Genomic DNA, 17,300 nt, shown 5'->3' on the forward strand with positions numbered 1-17,300 from the left:
GAGAACTGGCATTAGCTGGCAGCCCTCTGAAAGTTCCTAACAGCCAAGGTTCCACTGCAGCCACAACCCCAGTCGATCGCATATGGGAACCAACTAGTTGCACCTTGGTGTTTCTCAGCGGCCGGCAGAACACTGTGATGGAGGTGGCAACAGGTGTGGCACATCCTCCTGGTGGCTTACACCACAATAATAAGATACCGCCGGACTATACTAAGGTCGAGGTGCATACAGTGAAGCCCGAGTTCATGCAGTGGAGGATAGACTACGCAACTCCCAAGGGGCTGGTGTTACTCGGAGATGTTATGGGGCAGTTGATCCTCTAGCACAAACGGAACATTATATTGACTGCTTCTTCGTCGCCTTGTCCTCTCTCAAATTTGGAGCGAGTTGTTGAGGTCGGGGAGATATTTTCAGCGTCTCGTGACCCCCACATTCCTAAGATGCCACATTCTTCCCCGCCTCCTAGCGAGCATGTGCCTGATGAGATGCCACAACCTTCTCTAGCTCATACCGAGCAAGTGCATCATGAGATACCACAGTCTTCTCAACAAGCACAGTCGATACATGAACAACGAGTGCCTCCTGAAGAAGGTGATGCACAAGAAGATGAGGACGTGCCTGAATGGGAACTTCGAAAGAAGCATCCAATCACCATAAGGCCAGTTTATGTTCCGATCAAAGATGTCTCGTCGGTGTCCAAGTGGTTTTCCCATGACCAGTTCAAGCCTGAGAACCAAGTTAAAAAAGTCCCATCACAGGGTTTTGAGGAGGCCGTCACTAGCAAACTCCACCAAATTACAAAGCAGTATCCAAATGTTGATGCCATAGAATGGTCAAAGGATTGCCCGAAAACATATGAAAGAGGCAAGCCCTTCCTACGAAACCGGGACATCCAGTGCCTACCACTTGGAATGAGAAGGTTCCATGATTGGTACTTGTGTGTTCTCCCAACGAGCATAGATCTCATACAAGCATGCTTCCCCACCGGCACATTTGGAAGCCCAGCCAGGAAAATTGTCTTTGACTTCAATGACATGCACACATGCTTTCACCTAGGAGAAATGGAGATGAATCTAATTCGCACATGGTGCCTATAAGTCCTTGTCCTCCCGATATGATATGAATGTAATCTTTGAATTTTGTTGTAACTAACCCACGCCGTGATTTGTAGAATGGATGTGCACATTGTCAAACAAATGCCAAGTGTGAAAGTCGGGTATATAGACCCTCAAGCTATAGCACAAACAAATTTTAATTACCCTAAATGGTGGACACTGGATGCCAAAGACCTAGCTGCTGCAAAGACTCTTCGAGAGAAAGAGCGCATCCGTACGGTGAAACTAAGGGAAGAGTCCCTTAAGGTTGCGGCATACATTGCCATGGCTTTCAAAAATCTCCAACAACACTCTACTATATGGTTACCATACAACTTCGAGTAAGTTCAACTCTGTACTTAAAGCTTTGTTCGATGTATTTTATTCATTGCAAAAGAGCTTATCTAGTTCTATGATTAAATCCATGCAGCAACCACTGGATTTGAATAGCCATCGATGTCGGGAGGAGCATGGCATGGGTCTTTGATTCATTAGATAGGGACACGGTGACATACAAAGACTTCATATCGATTCTCAAGACGTATACATATCGACAATCCTCATTAGCTTATATGTTTTTATACATACTTGTAACATTCACTTTTGGATACTAACAAGTTGTATTTGCTAAAATAATTCGAAAAGGGCATTTAGGTTCTATGTCACTAATCATCATGGAAGGCATGATCCAGCAAGGAAGGAAAAGCTAGCTATAAAAACACTATGTGCGGTAAGTGTAACTTACTTCTTCAGTACTCCGTTACATGGCTGTCAAAAGCATTACTTAACATTTTCATATGCAAAACACACAGTACCCCAAGCAGAGGCCTAGGAGTGTACATTGTGGATACTATATATGTTCTATGATGAGTAACACCGGTGCCTACAGGAGACACCCCTTAAGGGTAAGTTTGAACCTCTTCACCCGTAGTATAAAAACTTCGTACATGGTATGAAATACTAAACCGAAACTTGTTCTCTTGTAGTGGAGAGAAGAGAAAGGAATGAAAAAAGACCCATAGAAGGATGACCAACTCTTAGAGCTCGTCGGCGACCTTTGCAACTTCATATTGGACCAGATTGTACACGTCAGAGGCGCCTACCATGATCGAGAGTCTGACTTAGGTACAAATCCCCAGTACCAACACCTTCGTGAGACTAAAAGGCTAGCTCTAGGATGTTGATAAGAATGTGTATGGAATTTGTATATTTAATGATGTATTGTATATATTCTTGTGAATTGGACTTGTAATTGTAGTTTATAGAATACTCTTGTGCTTGTAGTCGCGGTCGCGGGGCGTTCGGCAACGTGAACGCGGTTCGGAACGTTGGTCGCGGGGCGTTCGGCAACGCGAACGCTGGTCGTGGGGCGTTCGGCAACGCGAACGCGGTTCAGAACGTTGGTCGCGGGGCGTTCGGCAATGTGAACGCGGTTCGGAATGTTGGTCGCGGGACGTTCGGCAACGCGATTTTGAATTATAAATTTGAATTTTTTTGACAGAAAACGTACTGTAGGCGCGGTTCTAGATTGAACCGCCCCTACAAATACCTGTTTGTAGGGGCAGCTGGTACTCGGCTGGTACTATAGCCGCCCCTACAAATCGATTTGTAGGGGCGGCTGGTAATACGAGCTGCCCCTAGAAATCAATTTGTAGGGGCGGCTGGTAATACGAGCCGCCCCTACAAATCGATTTGTAGGGGCGGCCTGGGAACCGCCCCTACAAATGCATGATTTGTAGAGATGGTTCGGTAGGGATGGCTGGCCAAACCGCCCCTACAAATGGTTACGAGCCGCCTCTAAAAATCGATTCTGTAGTAGTGGAATAGTCTGTGATCTTAATATCACCCCGATCAGAGTGAAGAAATGGACAAATATAAGTCCAGTAGCTCAAAAACACTTTTTGATGCAATTAAGGTAAAGGCACGCTTACATATATGACCAGCGTAATTCCTCTCCTTTCCTTCACGAATCATGTATTATATTGACATATTGGTTTAACACGTATGTAGGACAAGTTTGAAAATGTAGATCCAAACATTGAAATTGATGTCTACAAAGATGAGATTATGCAACATGCTAGAGATCTATGGAACAATTGGCATGGAGACTTGAGTCGGCAATTTGTTAAGCCAGCAAGGAATATGCAACATGCTATTAAGAATTGTCCTAAAGGGATTCCAAAATCTGATTGGGAGTGGCTGGTCAATGAACATTTCTACAGCAAGGATTTCATTGTTAGTGTAAATCTTGTCGCTAATATGTTGACATCCCCTGTGATTGTCTTTAGTAAAGTTGTTTCATGAAATTGTAGGATAAGAGCAAGAGAAACTTTAAAATAGATCCAACTTGAAAATTCTTCATCACAGTGGAAGCAAACCGTACAGACAGATCATATGGGACAATGTATGTATATACTTGATTGCTCATTTGTTTCCCAATTATGAACTGTCATTACATATGTTCCAATGTTCTATCTATAATAGGGTGGCAAGGAAAAGAATCCTCTGACATTGGACACATTATTTTCTCTTACTCACACAAAGGGTGCACTTTTGTGGATTCAGAAGCCTCCAGCAAGCATGTAATGTTACAGTTCATATGGACATTTTTTGTTGAGAGTTAAATCAAAATAATTACAAACATATAGAACTCCTTTACTCACATGAATAATTACACATGTACTGGTATATGGCCCTAATTCTGATTGCATTGCTTCACTGGCAGAGATTGAGGAAGAAAGGTTGTTGAACCCTTCTCTTTCTAATGTGGATCCTATGGATAAGTGCTTCCCATCAAACAGGCGTGATCATGTTGTTGGTTATGGTGGTGGAATAAAAGCAAGAGACTTGCGGAGTCCTGTTGTTACCAAAGCTGAATTGATAGAAAAGCTTGCACAGTCAGAAAAAGAAAAACGAGAACTTCGAGAAGATAATCAAACACTTCATGAAGAAAATCAGATGATTACTAATCGAATGGAAGAATAATGGGCAGAATTGAAGCGTCATATGAGTGCTAATGTAGCCAACATGAATAAGAGTGATCAGTTGTAGGCATCTACACTCAGAAGATTATCTATATCTGATCTTTAGTTTTATTTCATTTCTTCAGTTGGTGATATGAACTTTTCAATTGGCAGGGACAAAGGTGATGACCAATATTACAAGCAAGACATGAGACTTATTCATGAGGAGGCATTTGATGGGATCATGCCTTCCAGCGTAGCTTACTGCTATTATAGGATAGATTAACTTCTTAGTTACACATTGTTAGTTTCCTGTACAGGGTTGATTACTTTTCCCCTTTGTTGCAAAGAACCATCGTGAACTACTGTGAGGCTGAACTGAATATGTTTAATGTTGAAAATTTATTCATTTTACATTCTTCTATATCTTGTGAAAAGATATTCAGTTCTGTATGTTGGAAAGTGGCTGCTGATGCTATAAAGTGATCTTTTAACTCCCTGCAAGTAGCTAATGTGAAAATATTAGCGATAAGAGTGATTGTTAAAACACTGTAAGTAGCCAATATAAAAATATTAGCGACAAAAGTGTGGTTGTCAATGTTGTAGAAGTGGTCGTTAATGCCCTAGAGTCTAGTGAAAAAAATTTAGCACCAACAAATGTGGTCGTTAATACCATATGATAGATGGTGTAAAAATATTAACAATGACAAATGTAGCCGTTTTTTATAGGAAAGTGGTCGTTAATTGAACAGTATTCACAACCACATATTGTCCCATCGTTGAAAAGTTAACGACGGGAAATTGTATGTGGTCGTTAATACTATTAACGAAGGAGCTTTTAACGACCATGGACGACCACATTTTTGTGGCCGTTAATAACTTTTAGTGACCACAAATTGACTTTTAACGACCACATCTCCCGTTGTTAATACCCCTTTTTCTTGTAGTGTCCTAAGACCATGGATCTTCCTTAAGGCATGCTGATGAATTACCCTAAGGGTAAACTAGGTCCTTCAGCAACTTTTGTGGCTACTAATGCTTTGATTACGACCAACTTAGTGAATTGGCAGGTTTTAAGGCTCCTTTTACTACTATAGCTTATGGGCCTGGCATACCTCCTGAGGGCACTGCTGAACCAAATCATGTTTCTCCCTATGTTTTTAATCGACATTTGAGCAGCTGGCAAGCAAAGCAAAATCACAAAAGCTCGGTTCGAAAATTGGCCAACCTAATGTGCGATCATCGGCTAGACTGACTTTTCATGTTGGGCATGCCGATCCTTCCCCAAGGTAAAGTGATCTTTCCAGAAGTTAAAGAGATTCTTACAGAGCAAGAAGCCTCAATGGCTAGAAGAATAAAAGAGAATCTTAGTGTTGATATTAGGGGCAATACTCTACTGGAAACTCGAATGCTCCAGTGGGTGATGAATTTTTCTGTGCTTTCTCAGTACACAGAAAAAGTAGTCATTAATGTGTCAGTTTCAAAAATCCCGACAGAAAAATACAAAAACTCATAGAAAAATTCAATTATTTTTATGTGCGTGACAATACACACAGAAAAATTATAATTATTCTGTCGGTTTTGCTGGAACGCACAGAGAAAATAGCAATTATCCTGTCAGTCATATATTACGCACACAAAAATTCAATCGCACACACCAGATTTAGGGTTGGCGCCGCCTCAGCTCCTTTTAGCCCGGTGAATAGCAAATGCATTATATAAAAAATAAAAAAACAAAAAATCCTAAACCTGAACCCACGCACATAACCACCCCGCCGCCTCTCTTTTCATTCTCACTCGCATGCCACCAGGCTATGGGCGGCCTCTCCCATCGACCAAGCCCTAGCCCCACCACCCCTCCCTTGCACCGCCCCAGATCTGCCTCTTCGTGGCCGGCCCTCTCGGCGCAGCCCCTCCCATGGCGCCGCCCCAGGTTCACCTCTCCGCGGCTGGCCCTCTCAGCGTGGCCCCTCCTATGCACCGCCAGCCGCCACCCCAGCCCGCCGACGGACATCGCCCCTTCCAGCACGGCCCCTCCCGTGTGCTTACCCAAGCCCGCTGCCGGTCGAGGCCTGTGCCAGATCTGCCGTCGACGCACCTGCACGCGACCTCCCTGCGCCAGATCCACCGGCGGTCTACAAGCGGCCTCCAGGGAGCAACCCGTCCTGGCGCTACCAGGTATGCTTGTCGCTTCTGTTCCTTTCCTTCGTGCAAAACTGAGCACGAACCCCAATTTAAGCTATTTAGTTATCTGTATTCGGAACGGATCTAATCTAACCCCAAGTGTAAGGTGATGTACTTTACTCCTCTACTCTAGTGTAAAAGATGATGTGTTATTCCTGATTTGGCTTACTAGTAAAGTAATATATTATAAAAATTGCTTTACTCAATCCGTTCAATTAGGACTATCTATGCTTAATAGATGTCCTAGAATATGACTATCTATGATTAAATATGAGTTGCTATCCCGCATGCCTTTCTGGATAATCTAGAATTGATGTGTAGCTTGACCAGAAAAAAATTAATGCCTTTATGAATAATCTGGAGTTCTTGTGTTAAGTGAAACAGAATAGCTAAAATTAATGAACAAGTCAGCATTGATGGTTTGACTCTCTGGACACATTAGTATTTGAGATTATTTCTCCTTTTTGTTATGCTGTGTAACACAAGACTTTTTGTGGCTTATTTCTGCTCATATTCTCAGTCTCCGTGCTCTGCTCCGCCACTATTTGAGGCTCCGTCTTTTCTCTACGAGTTGCTGGTAAGTCGTGCTTTCACAATAACACGTTTAACTTGCTCTCTTTGTTGCATGTGTGGCATTTGAGAATAGGCACTAGTAGAGAAACGACTTTTGATCCACTTCGAAATTTAGCTTTAGTCTCGGTATTTTTCGTGCCCGATACTAGAGAAACCTTTAGTCCCAGTTGGTAGCTCCAACCGGGACTAAAGGTCCCTGCCCAACGGCTACTGTGGCAGGCTTTTGCTGTAGAGGACCTTTAGTCCCGGTTGAAGCTACCAACCGGGACTAAAGGTTAACTTTTACTCCCAGTTGGTCCCTCCAACCGGGAGTAAAAGTCTACTCCTGGCTGGGGGCTCCGTCCGGGACTAAAAAGGGACCTTTAGTCCCGGTTGCTGTCTCTAACCGGGACTAAAGGTCCCCTCCTATATACCCCTTCTTCCTCCTCGAGTCCGAGCCACTTCGAGCTCAGTGTTCTTGCTTCATCGCCGGCCTCTCTTCTTCCTCATCGCCGGTAATCACAAGATTTTTTCGATTCCTCCATCGATTCTTTGGTTCTAAAGGTTACCAACTTTATACTCTCATGTTTCATCAGTAGCATATCTTATTTTGTGGACTAGATATATGTGTTTTTTTATGGTGGATTTTTTTTTATTTGTAAGCCATTTAAGCTCAAAATCACTTTAAAGTTTCCATATTTGGATGAAGGAAGGTTAAAGTAGTTATTCAAAACTAGTATTCAGCTTTCATTTCTAGCATGCATAGCACACTTCATGGTTTAGAGATATAGAAAATTTTAGAGTTTTTTTAATTTTATTTGTGTATAAAATGAGAAATTTTTATTATATTAAAAATGAGTATAGAGAGTAGATGGCAACTGCTTTCGGGTCCTCGGCCTCTCATCGGGTTCCAAAGCGACTGAGGCCGGACCTCCCTCTCATTGCATGCGGCAAGTGTGAGGAGAAGATTGTGATGGAGTACCGGGTGAGGAAGGAGTGTCCCAACAAGGGCCGTATCTTCTACAAGTGTCCAGATCGCAATGTGAGTTATTTTGTCGCATTTGATGATTATGGTTAATTTATACTTATTTTCATGATGATTGTGATTAAAGTTCTAATTTTTTGTTTTAATTTCAGTGGGATGGCACTGGATGTTCAGGCTGGTACTGGGAGGAAGAGTATGTTGAACACGTGCAAAACTCTCTTGTACAAGCGGCTACGGCGGCTGATGAGGCAGTGATCCTGTGGAAGAAGCCCATAGATGTTGAACAAACGCATGATCTATCTGTTTTAGTTGGGATTGGTCGCGAAATCCTTATGCTGCTGAAGTGCATTTTAGCTTTAGTTTTTAGTGGTAGTTGGGATTGTCTACATTGTAGCGAGACTTTCATAAATTAATACCTTGTGTGGTGGCATGCATGTCGTATAATTAACTAATTATGTTCTAGGTTTTAATATGGTATGTATGTCATGTAATGCTGATGAGCCGGTATTGGATGTACAATGCTGATCGCCGCTCCCAAGAGTTCATTGAGGGTGTGCATTCTTTCTTACGTGTGGCCGAGCCAAACAAACGTGATGGTTTCATGTGCTGCCCATGTGCTATATGTAAGAATTTGAAGGAATATGCTAGCTTAAGGAGTCTTCATTCACACTTGTTGAAGTCGGGTTTCATGCCAAACTATATTTGTTGGACGAAGCACGGAGAAATCAGGGTTGTAATGGAAGAAGGTGAAGAAGAACAATGGGACGATGATGACATTATTGCTGAATATGGTGCCTTCAATGATACTGCAATGGGGGAAGCTAAAGAAGAGGTAGGGGTAGAAGATGAGCCCGCTGATGATCTTGGTCAGGCCATTCGTGACGCACAAAGAGAATGCGAAAGTGAAAAGGAGAAGATCAAGTTCGAGCACATGCTAGAGGATCATAAGAAATTGCTATACCCAACTTGTGATGCGGGGCAGAAAAAGTTGGGTACCACACTGGAATTGCTGCAATGGAAGGCAAAGAATGTTGTATCTGACAAGGGATTTGGGGAGTTACTGAAAATCCAAAAGAAGATGCTTCCAAAGGATAACGATTTGCATGCCCGGTATGGCGAGGAAAACAGGTAGTCTGCCCTTTGGGAAGCAAAATAGGTAGTCTGCCCTTTGGGATTAGAAATCTAGAAGATACATGCATGTCCTAATGACTGCATCCTCTACTATGGCGAGGAGTACGAGAAGTTAGATGCATGCCCGGTATGTCATGCATCGTGGTATAAGATTAGGCTAGATGACCCTAGTGATGTTGAGGGCGAACGTCCCATGAAGAAAATCCCTGCCAAGATTATGGTATGCTCCTATAATACCACGCTTAAAATGTCTGTTCAGAAACAAAGACCATGCAAAGTTGTTATGATGGCACAAAGAAGACCGTAAGGTAGATAATATGTTGAGACACCCTGCTGATGGGTCCCAGTGGAGAGCAATCGATAGAGAATTCTCAGAGTTTGCAAATGACGTAAGAAACTTAAGGTTTGCTTTAAGTACGGATGGTATGAATCCATTCGGGGAGCAGAGCAGTAGTCATAGCACTTGGCCTATTACTCTATGTATCTACAACCTTCCTCCCTGGTTATGCATGAAGCGTAAGTTTATTATGATGCCAGTGCTCATCCAAGGCCCAAGGCAACCTGGCAACGACATCGATGTGTACCTGAGGCCACTAGTTGAAGAACTTCTACTTTTGTGGAATAGACCAGTTGTACGTGTGTGGGATGAGCACAAACAGGAGCACTTTGACCTACGAGCATTGTTGTTCGTAACAATCAATGATTGGCCTGCTCTAAGTAATCTTTCAGGACAATCAAACAAGGGATATAATGCATGCACGCACTGTTTCAATGACATTAAAGGTATATTTTTGAAAAAATGTCAAAAGGTCTGTGTACCTTGGCCATCGTTGATTTCTTCCTGTGAATCACCCCTAAGAAAGAAAGGCAAGCATTTTAAAGGTAAGGCAGACCACCAGACCAAGCCGAGCAACCGAACTGGTGAGGATGTACTCAATATGGTCAAGGATGTGAAAGTAGTATTTGGAAAGGCACATGGCAGCGAACCTGTTTTGAACGACACCGATGGTCACGCACCCATGTGGAAGAAGAAGTCCATATTTTGGGAGCTACCGTATTGGCAAGTCCTAGAGGTCCGTAATGTGATCGACGTGATGCACCTAACGAAGAATCTTTGTGTGAACCTGCTAGGCTTCATGGGTGTGTATGGGAAGCCTAAGGACACACTTGAAGCATGACAGGACCTACGATGTTTGAAAGAACGAGATAACCTGTATCCAGAGAAGATAGATGATGGACGTCATTACTTAAGTCCTGCCAGCTACACTCTTAGCAAAGAAGAGAAGGAAAGTATGTTTGAATACCTAGCAAGCATCAAGGTACAATCTGGATTCTCCTTAAATATAAAGGGTATAATAAATGTGCTAGAGAAGAAATTCCTAAACTTAAAGTCCCATGACTGCCACGTGCTCATAACACAATTGCTTCCAGTTGCATTAAGAGGAATTCTACCTCCAAATGTACGTCTAGCCACCGTGAAGTTATGTGCATTCCTCAATGAAATTTCTCAGAAGGCAATCGATCCAATGGATCTAGCTAAACTACAGAATGATGTGGTTTAATGTCTTGTCAGCTTTGAGTTGGTGTTCCCTCCTTGCTTCTTTAATATCATGACACACCTCCTAGTTCACCTGGTCAAGGAGATTAGCATTCTCGGTCCTGTGTTCCTACACAACATGTTCCCCTTTGAGAGGTTCATGAGAGTCCTAAAGAAATATGTTCACAACCATGCTCGACCAGAAGGAAGCATCACCAAGGGCTATGGAATAGAGGAGGTCATTGAGTTTTGTGTTGACTTTATTCTCGACCTTGACCCGATTGGTGTTCCTGAATCGTGACACGAGGGGAGACTAAGTGGAAAGGGGACACTAGGGAAGAAACCATATATTGGTACATAGGACAATTATTTTAATAAAGCACACTACATAGTTCTATAGAACTCCTCCTTGGTGGATCCGTATATCGAGACACATAAAGAGTTGCTTCGATCCGAGTTTCTAGGGAAGTCTGAAGCTTGGATTACGCGTTAGCACATGGAAACTTTCGGCGACTGGTTGCGAAAAGAATGTCAGGGTGATGAGAGTATTGATGAGTAATTGTATTTGTTGGCTAGGCAGCCATCGTGGTATATCCTCACATACAAAGGGTACGAGATAAATGGGAATACATTTTACACAGTAGCCCAAGATAAAAGGAGCACCAACCAAAACAGTGGTGTCTGCATAGATGCCACTGACCCTAATGGAAATAAGCAAACATATTATGGCCGCATAGAGGAGATATGGGAACTAAACTATGCACCTACTTTTAAGGTACCTTTGTTCAAGTGCCAATGGGTAAAGGCGACTGGAGGCAGGGTAGCAGTCGACAACCAGTATGGAATGACAACCGTGGACCTCAATAATATTGGGTACAAAGACGAACCGTTCGTCCTTGCCAAGGATGTGAATCAGGTGTTCTATGTCAAGGACATGTCTACAAAACTGAAGAGAGGGAAAAACAACAACGACCCAATCAATGAGCTAAAGCGCCACATAGTTCTTTCAGGAAAAAGAAACATCGTCAGAATTGAAGACAAGTCAGACATATCAGAAGATTATGAAAAGGATGACCGAATTCCACCCTTCACAGTGAACAAAGACCAAGCATCCAACTAAATTATGAGGACACTCCATGGTTACGGCGCGATCATAACCAAGGGATATACGTTAAGAAGAAGTTCACTACTGTGCCCGCTTGATATATATAGTGATGTTTAATAGTGTGTATTAGAGGTATTATGTAATAATTGTGAATTCAGAGATGTTTATTTGGTGTTTCCTTTTTTTTCTATGTTCAAATTAAATTTGTGTTTGATGGTGGGATTTCCAAGTCGCTTTTGGCCAATGAGTGATGAAAAAATGAAAAGATTTACGTTAAAATGATGTGAAAATAAATTTCCAATCGAAAACAAAAGTTTTAATGATTTAAATTAAACACTATATTTTTGCATTAATGAAATAGTAATTATTAATGACATTATGTTTCAATATTTATAAGAAAAAACAAAAAATGTTAGGTCACACAATTTTCCTATGTGCAATAAAGCAAAAGTAAATCCATATTCTTTTAAAACAATTTTATGCCTTGTATTTAATTTACTGTGCAATTAACAAGACTTTAACATTTTATAGAAAGAAATATATAAAAAACAAATGGAGCTTGAAACGGGCAGGAAGTGAAACTGCAGCCCAACTTTAGTCCTGGGTAGATCTACCACCCGGGACTAAAGGTGGGCTGCATTTTTTGTGGCCCGCCAAAATACACCTTTAGTGCCAGCTCGTAATACCAGTCGGGACTAAAGGTAACCTTTAGTCCCAGACGTTTATAGGAGCCAGGACTAAAGGTCCCTCTCATATATAAGGCGGCCGTTTCTTTTTCCTCCTCACTCTTCGTCTTCGTCGCCCATCGCCACTGCCGCCGCCGCCGCCCTCATCACCGCTGCCCTTGTCACCCTCGACATCTCTTCGCCTCCGCGCGATGGGCAACAGCGCCAGTGGAAGCACTGCCGCACCTTCCGCGTGCCCGAGCCCGATGCCGCAGCGGAGGAGCCGCCCAAGCCAACGCACCACCGAGGAGGAGGAGCCTCGGAGCCGGCGACGAGCCCCCCTCCCGTCCCACGGGTCTCATCTTCCCCGAGACCGGCGGACCCGAGTCCAGCGACACCGCTAAGGAGCACGAGCACATCTGCGTCGATCTAGACCCTGAGTTTGGCCACATGGTGCCCCGTCCACAAGCTGTCAGCTACCCCCTCGACAACTCCCCCGACGTCCCTGATGGTTGAGCCCGACGCCGAGGCGCACCGTGAGCTGGCATCGCCTAATTCGGCAACCGAACCGCGAATCTCCACCATCCCTACATCTGCACCAAGCCACCATGGTGACCACCTTTTCTTCTTATTACCCCTTTTGTAATCAGATGGATGCGTGTGCCGAGCCCTCGTGCCGACAATCTTGTAGTGGGATATGGCTCTTCGATTTTTGTTGCGTGATTTTGCGCTGAGCCATCGAGCTGGCTCTTGTGCGTGCTACGCCATGGCCATGGCGTGCTGCTCCACTATGCCATAGATCCATCTTCTTTCTTTGTGTATATGGGTACGCTGGTTGTGGAGCACCGCCATGGCCGAAATGTACCGTACCACTGCTGTTTTTGAAACTGGATTGAATACAAACGAATAATACGAATATCATAAGTACTAGGTAGCGTGCCCGTCTGTTTCTATGGGACAACTAAACTTTTGTACTAAAAACACACGGATCACACGTTAAGATAACAATACTGTAAGACATTAAACTGATATTTAATCCAAAAAAGCAAATTTATACTATTTGTATACCGAATCGTGGGTCAATTTTTATATATATCACTTGCCAATAAATATTTGTAGAAAATAAGAAATCAAAGTTATGCTTTGGAGACTTGAATTTTGAGTGTAGTTATTTAATTAATTTTAAGCACTTGACTCGATCTATTTTATAGATATATGGTTTTTATTTTTTATAGATATATCTAGTGGTGTAAAAGCTAGATGGCTGCCCCGAGAGACAACATGGATGAAGAAATGATGGATATTATCAACACCAGCACTCAATTTGCCGATGGTGACCAGCAGGATGTAGATGACGGGAGTCAATACCTGGCTCTTGAAAATAACCAAGAAAATATTGTGCAAGAAAATACTGGCGATGTATATATATTTGAATATTATATATATATATATATATATTTGAATATCTATCATCTATTATGTGTACACATGATATTTATTTATTCTTTTTTTATACGTAGCCCTCTGGATCGACGACCACAACAGCGAAAAGCAAAAATATTCGAGGCCCAAAAAAGCCATTGGAGGGGCGCTACATAATATCGGAATTCAATATCGAGACAGGCGAACCACTTGGTCCACATGCAAGGAAATTCATGCAACACTATGGGTACCTTGTAAGGGACAGACTTCCGATCAGTGCCCATGAATGGAAGCAAAAGATCAACGAGCCTCATGTTAGTTTTGTCTCTGATCTTGATAATAATTTAATTTGCGATGATATCCTTCAACATTTCATGTTGGAAGAGGATGATTATGATGATATCAACGATGATGAATTGAAGGAGCTAGTTCAAAAGTGGGCTATGAAGAAGATGGCCATACAATTCTAGACTTGGAAGAAATCCCTATACACGAAAATACAAAATACGTCAGGAAGAACCTAACGCCCAATTTCCATACCAGGGGCCCGCTCGTGAAGTTGAGGCCCTACTGGAATGATTTTGTAGAGTACAAGACATTGGAAGAGGGTGAGGAATGGGTGAGAAGGAACAAGAGAATGCCCGATAGAAGGTATACCACCATGGCATGGGATCAGGTGGCTACACGACTGCCATTCCCAAGTGGGAAAAAATGGAAGCGGACATTCTTGCCAAGGGTATCACACCAGAATCACACAAATGGCCCAAACGCACGAAGAATTGGTTTTCGCTCATGGGGGAAGACTGGACCTAGAGACCGGGAAGCTGGTTCATGGCCCAAAACTCGAAAGGGCAACAAAAAGATTTTCTTATGCTCTACAAGCTAAAGCTATTGGTGCGTTCAGGCCCAATAGAGAGAAGGATGAACTGACGTATGCCATCGGGACTGTTGAACACAGTGGCCGAACGAGAGGTTTAGGAGGAACATTTCTTGGGAGCATGGTTTCCCTAACAACAGAGATACCTATAGAAGCCAGCAAAGAAGGAAGGATGAGGAAGTAGCGTGGATTAGCAGGTTGGAGGAATATGTTCGTGAGTCACGGGAGGCGTTGCTTCAAGCACAGGAGTGCGAAAAAGACATGCAAGCTAGAATGCAGGACAAAATCATAAAGCAAGTGCAAATAGCAATGAGTGCCCAAAGGTAGGCATCAGATCCAGGAATCAACATTAATATTAGCCCCCCTGATCAGTTGAAAAGCAGTTGCGCTTCCACAGAGTTGCCAAATCAAGATGACGCAATGCTACGTTTCCCCGTGGATGACATCACTACACCATTTACATCATGTGAGCTACATATTCCAAAAGGGAATGCCACAATCATGGTGGCTCTTGGTGTTTTTTCTCCTCTAGATCCTACCAAGACACCAAGAATCCATGGGGCAATAATACCACTTGGATATGTTAGCGTCTCAGTGGATAGAGTTAAGAAAGGTTTTAGTGATCTGGCCCTTGACATTCTAGGAGGTGATGGGGAAAAGACTCTAGGAGAAGCAGAGAAGACATTTATACTATGGCGCAAGCGCTACATCATTATACCCGGGGTCTCTAGTCCACGGCCGCTTCCTCAACTTCTAGACAATAGGTGCGGACAAAAGTGAACGAAACAATTTTTTTACTAATTTTCTATTGACATGCATGATTAATAATAACATTTTTTATACCTAATTATTCTTTTTTGTACTCACACAGCAGGGGCTCCGCCAACCTAAGTCCAATTATTCAATCTCTAGATCATCATAGTGCTCCGGGCAATGATTATGCAACACCGCCACCGCCGCCACCTCCAAGGAGGTCTCCAACGCCTCCAAGGAGGTCTCCAACGGCTGCCCTACCTCCCTTGATGACCAAAAACTAGCCAGCTCCTAAGAGGTCTGCCCCACAAATGAAGCCGTTGGCCCACCAGCCGGCAAAGAAGAGAGCCTCCTCTAATCCAGTTATTCCCCAAAAACTATCTTACAAGAAAAGTGAAAAGAAATTAAATGCTACAGTACAAAAGATGTGAACAGTTTCTTCGAAAAAGTAAGAAAGCAATGAGAAGCGAGGGAGAACTCAGAGAAACCGTACTTCTACCTACCTCCAGATCTTCTAAGAAAGAAGGTAGACAAAAAAAAACAGGAATCTCAAAAGACGTTGCCAAAATCGGACTATGACCACTCTCTCACCAAGTCATTTGAGGCGGCGCAGAAAAAGACTAGAGCTAGGAAAGGTGTTGCACAACTTGGACAACAATCGCAACAATCAGTCCCCCCTCTTATCATTCGTAATGAATATGGTTCAAACTTAGACTTACTGGACGTCGATTTTGAGGACCTAGTTCGGTTTTATGAGGATACTGGTTTGGACCTTGCCCAAGTGCTCACTGAAGGACCATCTGCTCCGAAAGTGGATCCTTAGAAGAAATTTGAACATGGAAAGAGTCTATACAACCCTGAGGCCTTCGGTGAACTAGGTACGCAAATGTACCTGCTAAACAAGTGGTACATGGCGGTGTGTGAACGGGGAGAGAACTTTGTTTCTATCAGAGTTAGAAACCAACATTACTTCCATGGCGATGACGTTATATATGTTGAGTTTTTAGAATTACACCAACTATGCCACCTGGACTCTCTCGACAAAAGTCTCATTAGCTGCTATTGTCTGTAAGTGTGATTATTTTCTACTATTAAAGTGTGTATATATAAAGCTATATATATATATATAAATTATATATCCTCACACTATATTTTTATATATGCAGATATGAGATGACAGAACCCAGAAAGAGAAAGGATAATGATGTTGGTTTCGTTGATCCAAATGTCTTATTCAAACACCCTAATCCCCTGCCTGAATGGAAAGCTGAACTCGAGAAAAATCTCATGAGGTTCTTAGTGAACCAACAAAACAAGGACATACTCTTCCCCTACAACTTCAAGTGAGTGTTAAATAATTAATGTCGATCATATGGACATTTGTTCAATTATTTGCTTACCAATCGACTATTGGCCATATCGATGACCATCAATATCTAGTGATTGCTGCATATGTTTTTATACACAAATATGATCGACATTAACTAGATATATATATAGTTAATGTCAATCATATTTGTGTATAAAAACATATGCAGCAATCACTAGATATTGATGGTCATCGATATGGCCAATAGTCGATTGAGCATCTTAGACTCGTTAAGAAAAGAGCAAACAGAGTACCAAGACATGATAGATATTATCCAAGGGTAATTTGGTCTCTCTAGCGACTATATATACCCCGATCTCTTAACTGCAACAATTATTAAAGGCCAAATTAATTTTTTATTTTATTAGGCACAATGTTTGGAAAAGTTTCATCGAGGAACACCACATGAAACATTGCAAAGCACCACTGGATGTAATCGCACACAAAGTAAGTACTAGCTACATTTATATATATATAATTCAATTAACACCATGCATGCTTTCAATTCACCGGATCTTTTTTCTCGTAAAAGTGGGTTCTGAGGCAAGAACAGGGGACCAACTACTGTGGATACTATGTTTGCGAGTTCATCATGGCGTACGCAAAAAGAACTCCTGAAGAAATCCTCAAAGCATGTTATATAAATATATTCATATATTCACA

At 42.4% G+C, this 17,300-nt stretch overlaps 1 pseudogene; it reads left to right on the top strand.

Annotated features, from left to right (window-relative positions):
• Window positions 1–3,161: 3,161 nt before the first annotated feature.
• Window positions 3,162–4,079, top strand: LOC136488932 (uncharacterized; annotated as a pseudogene).
• The last annotated feature ends 13,221 nt before the right edge of the window (window positions 4,080–17,300 follow it).

This window comes from Miscanthus floridulus, chromosome 10 (genome assembly GCF_019320115.1).
Source record: "Miscanthus floridulus cultivar M001 chromosome 10, ASM1932011v1, whole genome shotgun sequence".
In the NCBI taxonomy this organism is placed as follows: domain Eukaryota; kingdom Viridiplantae; phylum Streptophyta; class Magnoliopsida; order Poales; family Poaceae; genus Miscanthus; species Miscanthus floridulus.